The 17,555-nt window shown below is 34.0% G+C and overlaps 1 protein-coding gene across 5 annotated transcripts in view; it reads left to right on the top strand.

The window, feature by feature from the left end:
- Positions 1-17,555, top strand: part of LOC118273278 (pseudouridylate synthase RPUSD2-like) — a 465,443-nt gene that overhangs the window by 328,100 nt on the left and 119,788 nt on the right. Inside the window, exon 2 of one of the 5 annotated variants that reach the window (XM_050696238.1) lies at positions 11,654-11,749. The exons of the other annotated variants lie outside the window; for them this stretch is intronic. The gene's annotated coding sequence lies outside the window, so the exon portion shown is untranslated. The remainder of the gene's footprint in view (positions 1-11,653; positions 11,750-17,555) is intronic. 5 annotated transcript variants of the gene reach the window in all.

The raw sequence follows: 17,555 nt of genomic DNA, 5'->3' as shown, positions 1-17,555 counted from the left end.
CTGCAACATTCAAAGACAAGAACAAATGCGGAAATTATTATGTAGAGCGCATAATACATTAAATGAATAAGAATAAATAATATCAACTGGTTTTATTTATATTATTTAATGCACATAAGTAATATACCAGTTTTTATTGCTTTAAGATGTATGTATGTATACGATGCACTTCGATATTCATACTTTTTGCTTATTAATTTTATTATGAGTTGCATATGACCTAGAGTGTAAACAGCCCGTGACAATTCACTGCCACTGACAATCCACATAATTACTGCATGGTTGGCGTGGTGGCTGGGTAACCGACTGCAACGTGTATCAGGTTTGATTCCCGCACGGAGCAACTCTTTCTGTGATCCATAAATAGATGTTTCGGGTGTTTGTAAACGTATGTTTTATATGTTTGTAAAAGCACCCATGATATAGGGGAAATCCTATTATGGGGCAACGTTTTTTTTTTTAACAATTAAATAACTGTTCGACTAATATACTTCATCTAGACAAAAAGGGTTTACCATGATCTCAACGCTTGTCACGGTGTTTAGTGCAGTGTAACAGGTTAACGTTTATCAGAGAGCGCTTCTCGTTTCTAGTAATAAAGTTTTGTATTTTCATAGTATTTTATGTTTTAAATTATGTTATTTAATTTTATATTTATAAAGTTAAATGTTAAGGTTAAATAATGTAATATAATATATGGCATTGTATTGGAATTAGCTGTAAGCTAATTTGTTAGGTTTTACAAAATAAAGAAATAAATGTGTATTGTCATTTTTGGACACAAAGCGTGCATAGTTATTAAATAGTATATTAAAAAGATATTTCAATCCTAAAAACTTTACATTGCTTTTCACAAGCTGTTCATACATATTTCTCGCCAATATTGCATATTATAACCATTTGATAAATGCGGTATAATACTACTGTATATTAAACAGGAATAATAATGAAAGCCGGTATCACATATCTCAAGTTTATTGAAATGCTATTGATATGCCGTTTATCTGATTCGGTGTGAAGTATTTATAATATTGGAGATAATGTTCACAGTAATATGATAATGATACTTAAACTAAGTAAACTGTTGTCCACGATTTAAATAAGTGTACCTTCTACTGGATGAATATGAAGAAAGAAAAATGAAATTGTGACTCTATTTTTGTCATTTAGAGTTCAGCGATGACTTTTTAATGTCAGTGGCGAACGTCTCGTCTGCCAAAAGTATGATTTTGAATTCGATACTCGTGTTGTTCAAAGCTTTTGTATTCAGTTTACTCTTTTTTACTAACATACCCCATAAACTGAACTTGCTAAACTATCGCTTTGTTTTCCTTTTCCTCTAATAATATCTTCTGATTTATTTGGTTGCGGGAACCAAGACAGTTCTTCATGTCTCTGGGACGCACCGGACTTCAGTGTTCCGCTGTTTTCATGGTTGTATCTACTGTAGATCCTGGCTTACAGGAGTTGCAGCAATTTTAGGAGGTTGTAGCGGGCTCGTCCCTTAACAGAAAGAAAGTTGAACTTTTATTGCAATTGGACTTACATAAAACTTAAAAAATAGCAGCATATAATCCATAATATGTTCCAAAGATAACAGCTTAACATATAGCTAATGTTTATACAAACAACCCGAAATCCTTTCAAAAAGACATGATGTTGTATCCGGATACGTAATATTTACTCCCAAACGTACGTTTATATCCGAAATATACTAAAATCCCACACTCGTGAATATAGCAGATTATTTTGTAACCTTGAACCTCGTTTGTAGGTTAGGAATGAATAATTCAGTGATATTTGCTAAGCGCGGAAGCGAACACGACCGAGCGCAGACGAATCGAGTCAGTGTGAATAGAGCTTTACATTTGAAATCTATTTTATTTGAAGATTCAATATTGTTCGGTAATGGTGTTTGATTTGTCAGATCATTGTGTTAAAAGGAAATTTTTATGTAATGATTTGTGAGGGAAATACATTTTTTTTTTATCGTGAAGCCTTTTATCCGCGAAGGAGTAGGCAGTGGTGCACATTATGGGACGTAACGCCATTGTACAATTTACAACCACAATTTATGTTGCGAGTCCCATGCCAGAAGGTGGTGAGCCTTTTGCCATATACCGGGCACATTTCCGGACTCCGTGCTATTACTGAAAAATTCTCGAAAAACCGAAAAAAGCTCAGCAATATTTCTCCCGACTCGGGAATCGAACCTGAGACCATTTGCCCGGCAGTCGCACTTGCTTGATCATACACGAATCAGGTATCTTTACAACTAATCTTAGCATCATTAAGTGGAACCTTGACAGTCTTGTCTAACATTCTCTATAATCTATATATATAAAAATCAATTGCTATTCCTTTGTCTCGCTAAAACTCGAGAACGGCTGGACCGATTTGGCAAATTTTGGTCTTGAATTATTTGTAGAAGTCCAGGGAAGGTTTAAAAGGTGAGAAAATATCAAATAATTGACGGAAAAACCCTAAAAACTGCCCTTTCCTTTATCCCATACAAACGTTTTCTAACTAATACGTAGAGTCAATTTGAGCTTTATTGCTATTGGATAAAGTTCATTGTTGGATAAATGCTATTGGATACTAAAAAACAAATGCTATAGATTCCCTACTAATATTATAAATGCGAAAGTAACTCTGTCTGTCTGTAATTACGCTTTCACGCCTAAACCAGTGAACCGATTTTGATGAAATTTGGTACTGAGATAGAATAGACCTTACTTGATACTTTTTATTGCAAAAAAATTGCGGAGAATGGGTAAAAAGAGGGGATGACTGTTCATATGTAAATTCGTCATTTTAAAAGCTGTAACAGTGAAACTTTGTATTTAGACACTTAAAGATAAACGAAAGAACATGGTCTACTTTTTATTGCAAAAAATACGGGAAAGTGGGTAAAAATAGGGGATGAATGGTCATATGGAAATTCGTCATTTTTAAAGCTGTAACAGTGAAATTTTGTATTTAGACACTTAATGAGGAGCGAAAGAACATAGGCTTTTTAATAAAAAGAGTAAAAGGCGTAGTATGTTTGATAGAGGAGATTAATGTTTGCTTGAAAATTCGTCATTTTCGTTAATGCGTTGCCTGTGGCTTCACTCGCGTTCGATTCTTATTTAAATACACATATACTTATTTAAATCGCCAATATCCCTACTACCATACTAATGTTATGAATGCGAAAGTAATCCTGTTTGTGTTGAGGTTACGCTTGCACGAATGTTTTTTTTTTTGGAATATAACAACGAAACAATGTATTTTTTTATTGATAGGCAATATATAGGAAATTAAAGGATAATAATATAGATAACCTTGGCTACTTTTCATCATGATTATAAAATGATGAATCGGCGGTCGTGGTTTCTTTGGAATACATATCTTTAAAAATGCTAACAGTAACATATTCTCAAGTAATTCACATTTTAGATGACATACGGCAGCATTTTGACCACTAACACCACTACGCGGACGAAGTCGCGGGCAAAAGCTAGATTCGATAAATTTTCATTTGTACATGTCAAATATTTGTTGTTTCTAAATTCAAATTCTGTAAATAATGATTGACATTTATGCATAAACTATGAAAAGGGTGAATAAACAATTGTCTGTATTTTTTTTAATCTATTGAAAATGTTGAAAAGTGCATTAAGCATTAATAGAAATTCCTCAAATATTAATTATGCGTGCGTTCAGAAATAATGACAAATTATTAACAGTTACGCGTGTGTTCAGAAATTTATTTTGTGTAAATTAAAGTTTCTATTCACGTTTTCGAACAAACGATGCTCTTTCAATATAGTCTATTGGTGTGAATGACATTGACATTCGTATTGCGCGTTTTTTAAAATATGCAAAATTAAATGTATTATTTTCAATATTTCTGAGAGATTATCTTAATATTTCTTCGAGTTTTAAAGACTAAGAAGATTTTTATTTGCTAATAAGTGTTTGTTAATCAAGGTAAGTTCACATCTTCATTATTGATTTTTAGTAACTTTTGATGACTACACAATACTACAATTTGGTATACACGGTTACGCAGAAAATGTATGAGAGCTTTTTATTTTCAGTTGGAATTTCGTTTTTAACAATGCTACCAACCAGACGTACAAGCTTAGGCCGCAGAACTCGAAATACGGCAAGTCAAAGAAATATAAGAGTAAATCAAACTGATGAGCATCGCGAAGCGCGAAATGAACTTAAACTGAATCAATATCAAGATAGAAATGTTGTGTTTAATCCATCAAGATAGAAATGTTGTGTTTAATCCCCACAAAGCTGCATTCAGTTATAATGTGGCAATTGATTACAGTTCAGAGCAAATTGTTGCTATTGGACTAATGAACATTGTGTGTCCACATTGGGATTGAAATTAAAAAATTAAGCCTCTGGATTGTGTTGAGCCAGCGGCCAAGTCAAATTGACGCCATTGGTACCGCCACCAGAGCCACTACATTCATTGGTTCATTTTGGACTCATATCCAGTAGTACAATAATTGCTTTCAAATGACATCATTTGGGGCAACAAAAGTTATACGAGTCAATTTTTTGCCTACTTTTAGGAAGTAAGTATAATGACAAACGTTTTTTTTTTAGTTTTAAAACCATGTAGCTGGTGCAAAATATGTCGCGTCAGTGATGTGTTTATTTTGTAAACAATAAATCAAATTACTAATAATAGTCTATAATCCGAAGACTTAATCAGCAACATTTATAACATGTTGTATTTTATAGTGGCATGAACAAGATGTTCTTAGTAAAGCCTACTACCTAAAGCTGCCGTGGAAGGCTGTTTAATGTCGAGGTTAAAAGTAGTTTTAATTTGAAATGATGTAAAGTATTGTGGCAGTATTTTACGAGCCACATGGTGGTACAATTTACTATACAATTGCCTGTATACATATTTATATTCTTGCAGATTCAGGGATTCAAATATATCATCAAACAGGTTCCTTATTGCCAGTGCCTGTTGAAGACTATACATTTTTGCAAATATATTTTATGGTACAACTCATAAAGAGATCCATTGTGATGAACAACTTCAAACATTTTTCCTTTAACACAATGAATTAGTTGCATTAGACCGATGCATTAGACATTCACAAAAATGCATTAGACCGCATGCCATCAGATAATCACAAAATTGTCATCAGAGCCGATAAGGCGCCTGCAGGACAGTGAAATGATTGAATCCTATGAAATAAACACTATTATGAAAATATATTTTGTTTTTTTTTTAATTAGTAAAGTCCTTTTCAGGTATAGTGAGATCAGGAAATTATGGATTCATTTTTATATGGAGGATATTTATAGATTCCAATTCAAATTGAATAGGGACTCATACATAACTCAGCTATACAAAATAAAGTAGAGCATCATTGCTACGCGAAAGCGGTACGAAGTTCGCTGGGTCAGCTAGTAATATATAAACTATGAACAATTCAAACGATTAACAACAACAAGCAATCAAAACCAGGTTATCCTGGTGCCGCTTTGTATGCTTTTTCTTCAACACCGACGGTCAATTTATACTGGTTTTGCATACCTTGATGTGTTCCTACAAAATTGTCTAGCTATGCTTCTTAAAATAGCTATTGCTGTATGCCTATTTATAAGTCTTTAAGTACATAATATAAATGGTTATGCAACTGGTTTCTCCTTACATGGAAGTGATGCAATAAAGGGATAGATACTTACTATGTAAGGGATAGTCGGCAAAGAAGAGTGTCAGGGATTAGATTTTGTTTAAAATATTCGTGGTAGTGACTTACCTAAGAAAAATATTGCGCCCAGCTTTCTACTAGCGATTTCGTGCGCACTTTTTAGGGGGTTTAGGGCAAATATACAAAAAAAATACTATTTTTTGCAAGTAAAAAATAGTTTCAATATCAATTTTAAGCGTTCTTCTTTGGGAAATTAGGCAAGTGGGGGTTAGAAGGCAGATAAAACATAGCCTAACTATCTTTACTTAAAAAATCGTGTCATTCCGTCGCTCCACTTTACCGTGAAAAACAGACAAATAAACAGACACACTCACATTTTCGCATTTATAATATTAGCATGGATTAATGGGGCTATTAAACAGTTGAAGACCTGGTGACGCATCTCATGGTATAAGTGTACTTCAGTTTCTTACGATGACCACTTACCATCACCCATGATGTATGGAACCTTCCGTGCCTGATGTATGGTAATAGGTTGATCTCATGTTACATAGACCTCATAACATAAATGACGAAATACACCAAATGCTTTGTAAAACACAAAACTTTTATAACACCTCTTTGTTACTTACTAAAAACAATCCAGGTGGGCTCACGCACGATGTAAAAACTAACAAAACAAAAGCCGCGTCTCCCTGCGCGCACGCAGCGTTGCATACAAAATAGTTCTTAAGCGCCAATCACAACAGTAGGTTGACCCAGTGCTGTAACGCATGCGCAATAAGCCACAGGTTGTGTGCTAAACAGTATTCTTCTATTAGGACATAGATAAGATACAAAGTTAGCTCAAAATGTTACAAAACTTTAGTTGCATCTTATTTCACGTGTGTTAGTAAATAATAGAGGATTTATTTTAGCAATTCGTTTTATGTAATTGTTTTTTTTTTCATGAAAATTTGGTAATATACTAACAGTATTACATACCGTATTTAAATTAACTGCAATATTACTACCTATCGCCTCGCTTAAGGCGAGAGAAGTCATTTGATGATTTACCCCCTTAAAAAAAGTTTATAATACATCTTCTGGCTATTATGTTTACAATATATGTTTTTGAAGATGATTGATTATGGTCAACTCTTAAAATGTCGTATTACAGCATCCCTAAAGGGAGGTAGGCCAAATAGTGTTAATCCTAATTGTTTTGTAATTCATCATCATCATATCAGCCATGAGATGTCCACTGCTAAACATAGGCCTCCATCAATGATTTCCAGATAGGCCGGTTAGAAGCCAATTATTATTTATCCATTATACACCACTCTAGATAAAAACACTATTAATAAGGTTTGTTTGAACGGGTAATCAAAGTCAAAGTTATTTTATGTAAGCACCAAGTGTGAATATAAAAGCATTTACAATGAATTTATCCCTGAAGCCATTATAATAACATTACCAATCCATATTCATTAAAATTAAATCCACACAAATAAATAAATAAATTGAAAATAATTACATTAATAAGTACTTTATAGTGCAGACAATCGCACATCAAGCTACCCTTCTCTTTCAATCATCTTTCATATATTAACGACCTTATTTACTCATAATAATAAGGTTGTAATTCCATTGAACAATTGTATCTGAACAAGATTTCTATATAATGACTGTAACCTTGCATTGTTAAGTACTAGAAGTCACGATTTGAAGCAGTCTTCACTTAATCATCAGGCAATGATTGCATCATCATTAATCATTCCAATAAATATGATCATTTATCATTAAATCAAGGAAAATATTGGACGTTTCCTTGTATAAAAATGATTCATAATGATTTTTTCTTTCATAGTAATTTGTTTTTGTTTTAATCCGTGCCATGGTAGTTAGATGGCTGCAAGCGCTCTGATTGGTTAGTCCATTAGAGGCGTCCAATCAGAGCGCACCAATAAAGCACACTCGTATAAATACTAAGGGTACAGAGCGCCAAACGCGCTCTTGTTTCGATTACTTCAAAACGTAAAGCAAACTCACACTACCTTTTGCTGTGCCCGACAGGGTCCATAATTGTGACTAAATACTGTATTTTCTAACACCTGTGTACATTATGGATGCAATAAATACTTGAATACTATGGATTATAACCTTGACATCAAACTCAAGACCAACTATCACATAAAAACTATTAAGGAACATCAAAAATGGAAAAATATTATTATTTACACCTTAATACCCATTACTGTCTTTCCACAACAATTATTCTCTTGCTAAATGAAATTAAGTGTCCGAATAATCACTAAAAACCTGAATCGAAACCAATGGTGAAGCTCAACATAAAATTACTGAAACCACAATAAGTATCGCGGAAATAATAATCGGACTCAACTTACATGACCGCGGCCGTGCTAATACGTACAATAATCATGGGTTTAATCAATTATAGTATACAGGATGGCACTTCTATGAAAATACTGTAAGGTCTTTATATATGTATAAAGTAATCCGTTTGTTTGTTTGTCTTTCTTTCACGTTGTAACGTAGCTTTACACATCACACCGACAGCCTACAAGTGGCTACTGCTGAACAAAGGCCTCTTCTCGCATGGAGAAGGTTTGAGCATTAATCACCACGCTTGCTCAATGTGGTTTGGCGATTTCAGACTTATAGTTTAGAAATTATTTCCTCACAATGTTTTCCTTCACAGTTTGTTAGTGATGTCTAACGTTGCATACTATAACATAAATTTTAATTTAGTTGAGATAAATTAACACTTAAAAAATTATGTAGATATAAGAAAATGCCTAAATATTGGTCTTTTAACTGTTTCTACAAAATACAAGCCCTTTTCCAAATAAAAAATCGTGTTCTTCCAGACACGGAAGGATTGAACCAGGAACCTAGAAAATTGCATTAGGTCTTAGATAACAAACTGAGTTTACAATGTAACATTTTCTAAACTCTAAACACAAGCGATTAGATCAGTCCATTAATACTATCTCTTATTACCATAAAACTTATAATGTACACTTATAAATGACACTAATAAAGGAAGACATGTATTTCTAAATATAAACACTCGATTAAAATTCTAACATCCTATTAAATTCTCATACAGAAAACTTCACCCTATACGCCTAACATTGTAAGCACAACACCCTCTATCTATATATTATGTGGTTAGCAATATGCACTGTCTAGCCGAACGTATTTATCGACTAGTTTTTAATTGATTCGATGAGATCCTGTTTATTATGGGAGCCTGGTACTTAGTAGTCAGTATTCGCTTGTTTGTAAAAGTAAGAGTTTTGAAAATAATTTATTGAATAGAATGTGAGAAAGTTTTAAGATTATATCTGCTATTCAGATTTTATTATCTATCCTGGAATCCTGGTAGATATACGATATTTTATGATTGGAAGGAAATATTCACAATGCAAATGTATTTAGCGACTAGTGTTCAATTTAATGAGGATCCTGTTTCATATGGGAACCTGGTACTTGGATTTCATTATTCTAAAAGTAAAAGTTTTGAAAAGTAAATGAAAATAATATGAGTGTATATTCTTTCTACTTGCTGTCTTTTCATCTTTATCATTCATTATCTTAATAAATAAACCCTTTTTCGTCCACTGATTGTCTTAAACTTTTCCTAATATTACTCCACTGCTGATTTTGAAAACAAATTGCCAAAATATGTATTTAAAATAATGTTGAATTAAAACGTTAAACAGTTTTCTTTCAGAATTATCCTACATTATAAAAGTTATTATTTAATTTATCTCATAGATAAATATAATAATTACTCCATTCATTACATCTGTCTGGAAATATCCAAAATGCAAATATATTTACCGACTGGTTTTTAATTAATTCGCAGGGCTCCTGTTTATTATGGGAGCCTTTTTTTTTTTTTTTTTTTTTTTTTTTTTGGGGAAAATCATCCAATGACTTCTCCCGCCTTGGGCGAGGCGAGAGGGAGTGTCAGACTCTTACTGACTAAAAACCACCCCGTTCCTTCTCCTGCTTTTCGAGCCGGAGCCCCGGTAAACCCGCTAGGTAGTCCGCAGCTCCGGATCAGGCATCAGCCCTACTGGGCCCCATCTGTGGTGGTCTGATGGCTCTTTGAGGCGCGCGCGGAACGCGACGCGCCGCACGCACGGGTCTGGTTCTGTTCGGGCGATGAGCTACCCTTGCTCGCCGTCCACAGGCCCGCACTTACGGTGGCCGGAGATCGTCCCGCGATCCCCGACACCCAGAGTGTCTCTCGCGACGGCTGGGGCGTGAGGAGGTTTGTTCCCTCACGCGCCCCGCCTCCTCCTTAGCTAGCATGACTGCTTCGCAAAAGGAGGAGACGGCATCCCAATCCCTCTCGCTCCGCACCATGGCCTGAACCAGTGCCGGGCGCGAGAGGTCGCCGTCGCCGACCACATCCCTGAGGACTTGGCGGTGCTCGGCCCACGCAGGGCACACCGCCACTGTATGTTCTACTGTGTCCTCCGGGCGGTCCTCGCAGTGATGACACCCGGGCGTTTCCTCCCGCCCAATCAAAAACAGGAACCTACCGAAACTATTATGGGAGCCTGGTACTTTGACTTCACTTTTATAAAAGTAAGAGTTTTGAAAATGAAAATGTGAGCTAATAAGATGCTATCAGCTCTTCTTATAAGTTCCTGATAAATGTATCCGATAGATAAATATAAATATTCTGTTCATTTTACACTACATGAGTGGTAATATTATCTATCCTACAACCATAGTTACCGACTAGTTTTTAATCGATTCCATGAAGATCCTGTTTGCTATGGGCGCCTGGTACATACGGCTACAGTTTAAGCTACCCTCATCAACTTTTTTATCAAAATTCAACTTTATTCCTTTTGTGATAAAATTGAAAATCTGTTTAATGAAAGATTGGTATGTTGATGTGATGTGTGGTCCAGCGTAGGAGTTCGAGAAACGTATGCGCAGTGCGTACGCTGCGACTAAGCGGCGTAGGGGTTGCATACTTTCCACTTGAGTCAATTAAACGCTGTACTAACGTGGCGAAGACGTTATTCTCACACTTAGAATAGGAATTAAAAACAACAGACTTTATACCATATCATCTTGTTAATACTTAAAAAGATGTAAAAACAGAATCGTCCCCATGATCTTCATAAAGATACCATTCTTGATCTTGATACTAGGGTTGTATGCAAATTAACAGGTTAATTCGTATGCATCGTGTAAAATAAAGATGTACTTATTTTTCAAAACATTATAGTGTCATTATACATTTACATTTATTACTTTGTAACCGATATTGATTTTGACCAATTATCTTTTATTACAATCTGATTATTGGTTTGTTATTACATCGTAATATTAATATTTCTCAACAGGGATTGGTCGATTAATCGTCACAGTGGAATATATTCTTGTCTTTTGATTAAATTTTGTCTACTAAACTACTAACTGAACCTTAGTTAGGCCATTACAGACGTGCGAACTGTAATTTTTTTATCAGATCTTACATTTATTGATATTCTTTTAGCGTGACAATCCGCTTATAATGGCCCAACTATAACTAAACCCGCTGACGCATACGATTTACAATTTCATCATCATCACGAAACGTCTTTTCACCATACCTAATTAAGGAAGAGATCCGTCAATAATCATAAGCCTTTGATCCTTAATATCTTATTTATGACTCATACATAATGGTCGCAAAGAGCCAATGAATGCAGTTTACTTCCAACTGTTTGTTGTGTAACTACTATTCTTTTACCACATCTCCAAAATTCATAATTATCATTAAATCGACCCTATAGAGTCCAATTCTCATTAGTCAGCCTCACTAGACACTTAAACAGTTTTAACAAAAACCATCGCCATTTTTATTTCGTCATTCGATCCTGCCTTTAGTTATCGGCCCACCATATATGGCCGTACCTAGTACTCGTATCATCTATCAATGGTTTTTTCTTGCATTACAGGTAAGTCGAGAGCAACCCGATCTACTGGACGGCGACGTGTTTATGCGAGATCCGACCAGCAGCTGCTTCCTCGCGGGTCGCGTTTATGCTAATATTGTACGTTTAATATTTTATGTTCATTAATTCTTCGGCCACACTATAGTTTTTCTCGCGATACCGCCGAGGTAAACGCAAGTCGGTTACAAACTGAGAAACATCTGCGATATTTTCAGTCATTCGTTTAAGTCTACTCAGTTGTCCATGAATTACAAATTGTGCTGTTTTTACAATTTTGTAACGATACGCTTGACGCGGTGGCTGGATAACCGGCTGCCACACACAACGTGTTTGTGGGTTCGATCCCCACATAAAGCAATGGATTGTATGTTAGTAACGTCGTGATACTCACCTACGACACTGGAGAAAACCCTTATGAGAGCCAACGTTTAAAAAAATATAGATGTTTAATGATCAGTCGCAAGAAAAACCGCTAGTGTGGCGCTTGTTTCACAAACTCGCGCGTTTAAAAACCGCCGCGGTTTAAAATAGAACAGGAGTGTGGCCCTAGCCTTATTCTGTTTTGTTGATGGCACTATTTTTAATACGCCTGTTTGATATGCAGTAATGAATGCCAGTTTTATTGAACGGGTAAACTGTATGGTAATCAGGATATTGTGAGTGGATATTGCGAGTTATGTTGGCAATTTTGTAGATGTTTGTCATTGTTACAAAACTAGGCACAATTTTATGACAGCTATGCATTTATACAGAAGCTGTAGATTAATCTGTGCCCTATACGTTTAGTTTTCGCCTAATGACTAGTATATGATAGTCGTATCTATCAATGGCCTCATAGCCAAAAGCCTCGACCAACACCTGAGTAGGCTAACGTTAGATGGTTGGGTCAAGGGCCTGATACAGAAAGCAGTACTTCTGGACGCAGCGCGTAACGTCCGGAGATTCCTCTTCCTTGAGCTCTGACCGATTGTCTAGTGGGTATTCGATTTCCCAGGAAGTATTACAGTCTTTAGAGCTAACTGCGAACTATATAAAAAGGTCTTAAGGAAGATATATAGATAATCGTCCATATTTCTTAAAGATGGCAATAAAACTATATATGCATTAAATTATACAGAGCTTTCTGCCCTTTCAATTAAATCTACCGTATAACCCAATCTTCTTAATAATGAACTATTATTACGTCGTTACTCGGTACTAAGCAGGTTCATTCAGAAGGCTCATTCTGCCCAAAGACTTATTTTGAAAAACTAATCTATTCAAATAAGCCTCGTCGTGTATATGGCTTGTATTATATTAAAATGTTATTTGTTAGATTTATTACAAATTTCGTGAGACTTTCATACTAAATTTATTATCATATTATCGGCTTACTCACGTAACTGTTTGATGAGGAACTCGACTAGTTTTAAGTCATGCTAGAGGCTCATATTCATGAGCAGCACTCCGCGACAATCGCCGTATTTTTTTTTTTGTCAATAATGGTACAAACAATTACAATTCAAACAAAAATAACCACAAACCTTGTCTACAGTAAAACATCTTCTAACAAATTTCCATAAACACACAAACACTATACAATGTGATAGGGTTGGGACTTCTAACCCGTTAAGGCTGAGTACTACATCTAATTTTATCGCCAAAAAAAAATAATTGAATATATTGAAAAATAGTGATTTTTTCGGTAAAAATAATTCACAAATGATTTTTTTCTCACCAAAACATTATCAAACATATGAAAAAAGTAATGAATTAGTTAGCCAAGGTTATTAGCTACCGTTTGTCGTTTTTTTTTTTTGTTTCTATGACGCATACAACCTTTGATATCAAAAAAAGTAAAAAAAATATTAAAATAGCCATAATTTTTAGGGGAATTCGACCCATTCGACCCCCGACTTTTGTCCATAAAATTAGGTGTAGAACTCAGCCTTAACGGGTTAGAAGTCTCACACCTATCACATTGTATAAATTGGTACTTCTATCAACATACATACATTACGACCAGTAGTTACTTATACCGATAATCATCTTCACACTAGTGAATAGGGTATAGGACTTACTATTTTATATTCGTTGAGACCTAACTTTTACGACTGTTTATAACTCAAAAAAGCGATAATTTCTATGTAAATTAAAACTAAGAATTTCATTTTAATTCATAACTAGCTCCCCACATAATCATAGTTTAGAAATATTATTATTATTCCTTTGGTATTTATTAGTTTTTCATTATTTATTATTATTGGAGCTCTCTGCATCGTTGGTTATGGAAGTGACTAAGCGTCCAAACATTAAGTCTCTTTTATTTTCGTTTTCGTAATAGAATTTTCATTAATTTGTGACCAGGACTTAACTTCAAAGCCTTATTTGCTGATGTCATGTGAAGTGAAAGGGCAAAAACCCATACAGATTAAAGAAAGAAGAAATGTATTGTAAAGTTCCTTTTAAAAATAGTAGTACGTATTTTCTATATAGACTAGAAAACGTGGTTACACTTTACAATTACACCAATGACACTGAACTGCGTGTTGAATTTGGTACCTCATGCACTTCCTTATATTTACACATAACCCTACAAAATATACTTTAGTTTTCAATGTTATAATTTTACCCGCTGTACGCACAGTCATTTAATGATTTCTTAACCCAGTCATTAATAATTGTTTTCGATACAAAATCGTTCCTAAAGAACAGTTTAAGTAATCATTAAATGTTAGTGCAATAACGCAAAACGGTGCAATATAAAATGCAAGATTCAAATTGCATAAAATACTTTTTGTCATTAAAAGAGAGCTATGAATGTCAGAACAATTTATGACAATCATAAACGTTTAGAGAATTTTCTTTTAAAACTAGTTATTTTATGTCTATTTGTATTCTAAGGCTACAATTATTTTCTAAACATCACTACTGAACTGTTTTATTGGCATTTTGTTTTATAGCTAAGCATCGTTTTTAGTGTAGAAATTATTTATCCTTTATACTGGTATTTAATTTTACGTATATACAATAAAAAGGGTATCAGACAGACTTATTAAAGGCATAGAAAAAAAAAAATTCAATCCGTTTTATAAAGCATTTGTGCACGTTTATCTCAAAAACGTCTGAGCCGATTCAGATGCCGTTTTCTTTTTGTATCTAATCTTAATTTTTAAAACGAAAGATGTTGGCTAATGTAAAATAGCAAGTTTTTTGGAAGTTTATGGCGTCGCACAAATATGGGACTATTACTACGCTTCCGAAGTTGCGTGCAAAAGCATTATATGCGTGCAAATAACTTCGCTTACTACAGTTTACCTTACCTACGATACTAGGACCAGTTCTAAATTGATTTATCACAGTTAAATGTTCTTGAGGCTTTATTTAATGTTCCAAGCTACTTGCAGCGAGCACTGGAAGGTAGTACTCGCCTCGGATTAAAGATGAGTAGGGTTGTGTAACTTAGTTGAGTAAATTAATTGTTGAGTGTATATTAAATTGTTCTGCTCTAGAGGGATATAATATTTCCGAGGTATATGTATTTTTTAAGATTATTTAGAAATCACTGACAAACGGTGGAGGAAAATATCCGATGAGGACGATGAGGAAATCTGGGCTTATGATTTCTGATTAGTTCTAGTTTGAAATCGGCAACCCGCATTGAGCAGGCGTGGTGATTAATGTTTGATAAATTCATGCATGTTGTCGCTGCAATACGACATGAACGGTAGGGACACGGAAATATAGAAATACAGACAGTTAAAGAGTTAATAATAGTAATAATCCACCTAAGCACAAAACAAATAGATTCACAAATTAAATTACTAAAGCAGATTTTAAATTAAATTTTATTTACTTCACTTTGCTTTAGGATTCAACTGACTACTGTATGTCTATTTGTCCCTTAACTAATCACAAAGATAAGTTTTTAATTAAACCAGCCCCTATTACTCACGTACCAATGTTAATCGCATTTGACATACGTCTGATAAATGCAGACCGAACATAAAAATGGCCGCTACGGAAGTTTGTAGATAAAATAAATAAATAAATTGAAAGCCTGAGATAATGTTAAGATAAAAATTGTATGAGACAGCCCTGCAATGATTAGGAGTGGTCGTAATTAATTTTACTGGGTAATTAAACGTTTAATTGCAGCGGCTTAGGTAGCCATTTTTAAATAATGCTTTTAGGTTATGTTTTTTATGTAATGAGTTTTGTATAAGAGTTGCATTTTTTTAAATAAGTAAAATTTGATTTCATGATTAAATGGTTAAAAAGAAAACGTTTTTGCTGACATCGGGCATAAATTTAGTGTAAGATTTTTTTATTGTTTTTGTTTTTCATTGAATTATATGGGTTTGTAAGCTGTGCAAATCTTCAAGAGATGAGTGTATTCCTTTTAAAAAGGCCGGTAACACACCTGTTTGCACGCACGCTGATCGCTTACCATCAGAGACCTAACCTGTCAGCTCGTTTGCTCAATATTTTTGTAAAAATATGAAATTCTAAACTGGCAAATATTCAGTTTTAAAGATTTTTTCTAGCTTTTCTTTCTGAAAGCAATTGGATGTTAAATTTTGATTATTATCTTTGCCTATTTCATTTCTGAACGAGATTTTATAAAGCGTAAAATAACAAGACAAGATTTGTAGCCTCTAGGATGCAAAAATCTAATATATTGCATTATATTTTCCATTAGACTATGCGTATACGCATTAGGCCTCCGGTGGTAGGCCCTAACGATCCCTAGTTAGACCCTAAGACCACAAATAGCCAATAATCATCATTCTTCGTGTTAAATTGATAAGAGTGGGTTTACTCGATGTTAAGTACGATTCACTGAATCGATTACTGTACTTTAATATAGGAATCGAGAATCGGATCGAGGGTTGGGATATGAAATAAGTAGTTTAGATATTATTTAATGTAATTTGCGTCTTTTTTCGAGGTGTGGGTGTCTTGATGATAGGATTTATGCCTTGTTTTCCAAATTGATAAAAATAAGAGTTAAGATGTATAAGATTAGTCGTATTTTGGTAGTAGGTAGGTTCATTTGGAGTAAGGAAATTATTGCAACTTAGAACCGTATATATGGTCAATATCCTTACAAAAGTAAGAGTAAGGAAATTATTGCAAACCTCTTATCGATGCAAATTTAATACGCTAACTGAAATTTGGAAAAAACTTATTTTCCATGACTTGCTTATAATGTGTGTTTACATACGTCATAAAAAAATTGAGAAGAAATAAAAATAAGAAAGTTACAAATCTATAAAACGCTAAAAAGGTACTTTTTGAAATCACTCGATTTTATTACGCCAACTATTATTAGCGGAGTGTGCGCGGGGATCACTTTAGTCAAAGTTTGTGCAACACTGAATCATTTAGCTGTAGTTTAGTGCGTTCGTGTGTATACTTGGTCTGTAAAATGAACGATCGCGAGAGTAAATACTTATGTGTTAGTTTAGTTTATTAATGACGTTGACTATGTATTTTTGTGAGTAAGTACATGTTCTTTATAAAATATTGAAATATGCATCAGATGATTGATCATGCACTACGACGTCCCGTATTACACTAAACATAGTTAGACGTGTATAAGATGTAATTTTTTTTTGAATTACGTTTATATACGGCTAAAAATTGAAAAATAGAAATAATTAAGAAAATATAAATATGAGATAACAAGAATACCTGAAATATTAACATACCATAATTTCAAAAAAGTATCTTAATTAATGTAATTATCACGTTTTTCCCTTTAAACGCCTCTACAAAAGTAAGCTTTTTGAGTTAGCGCAGTTATTGCTGGTGTCTTATATCAAATCTTATGATATGATAAAGAAATCTTATGATATAGATATCATAAAAGGATTTCCTATAATTTCCTCATAATAACAAATGAAATTATATCTTGCTCAAA

The sequence above is a fragment of the Spodoptera frugiperda genome, chromosome 1, assembly GCF_023101765.2.
Source record: "Spodoptera frugiperda isolate SF20-4 chromosome 1, AGI-APGP_CSIRO_Sfru_2.0, whole genome shotgun sequence".
Lineage (NCBI taxonomy): Eukaryota > Metazoa > Arthropoda > Insecta > Lepidoptera > Noctuidae > Spodoptera > Spodoptera frugiperda.
The sequence above is the reverse complement of the archived record's forward strand: the minus strand, read 5'-3'. Positions and strand labels throughout refer to the sequence as shown.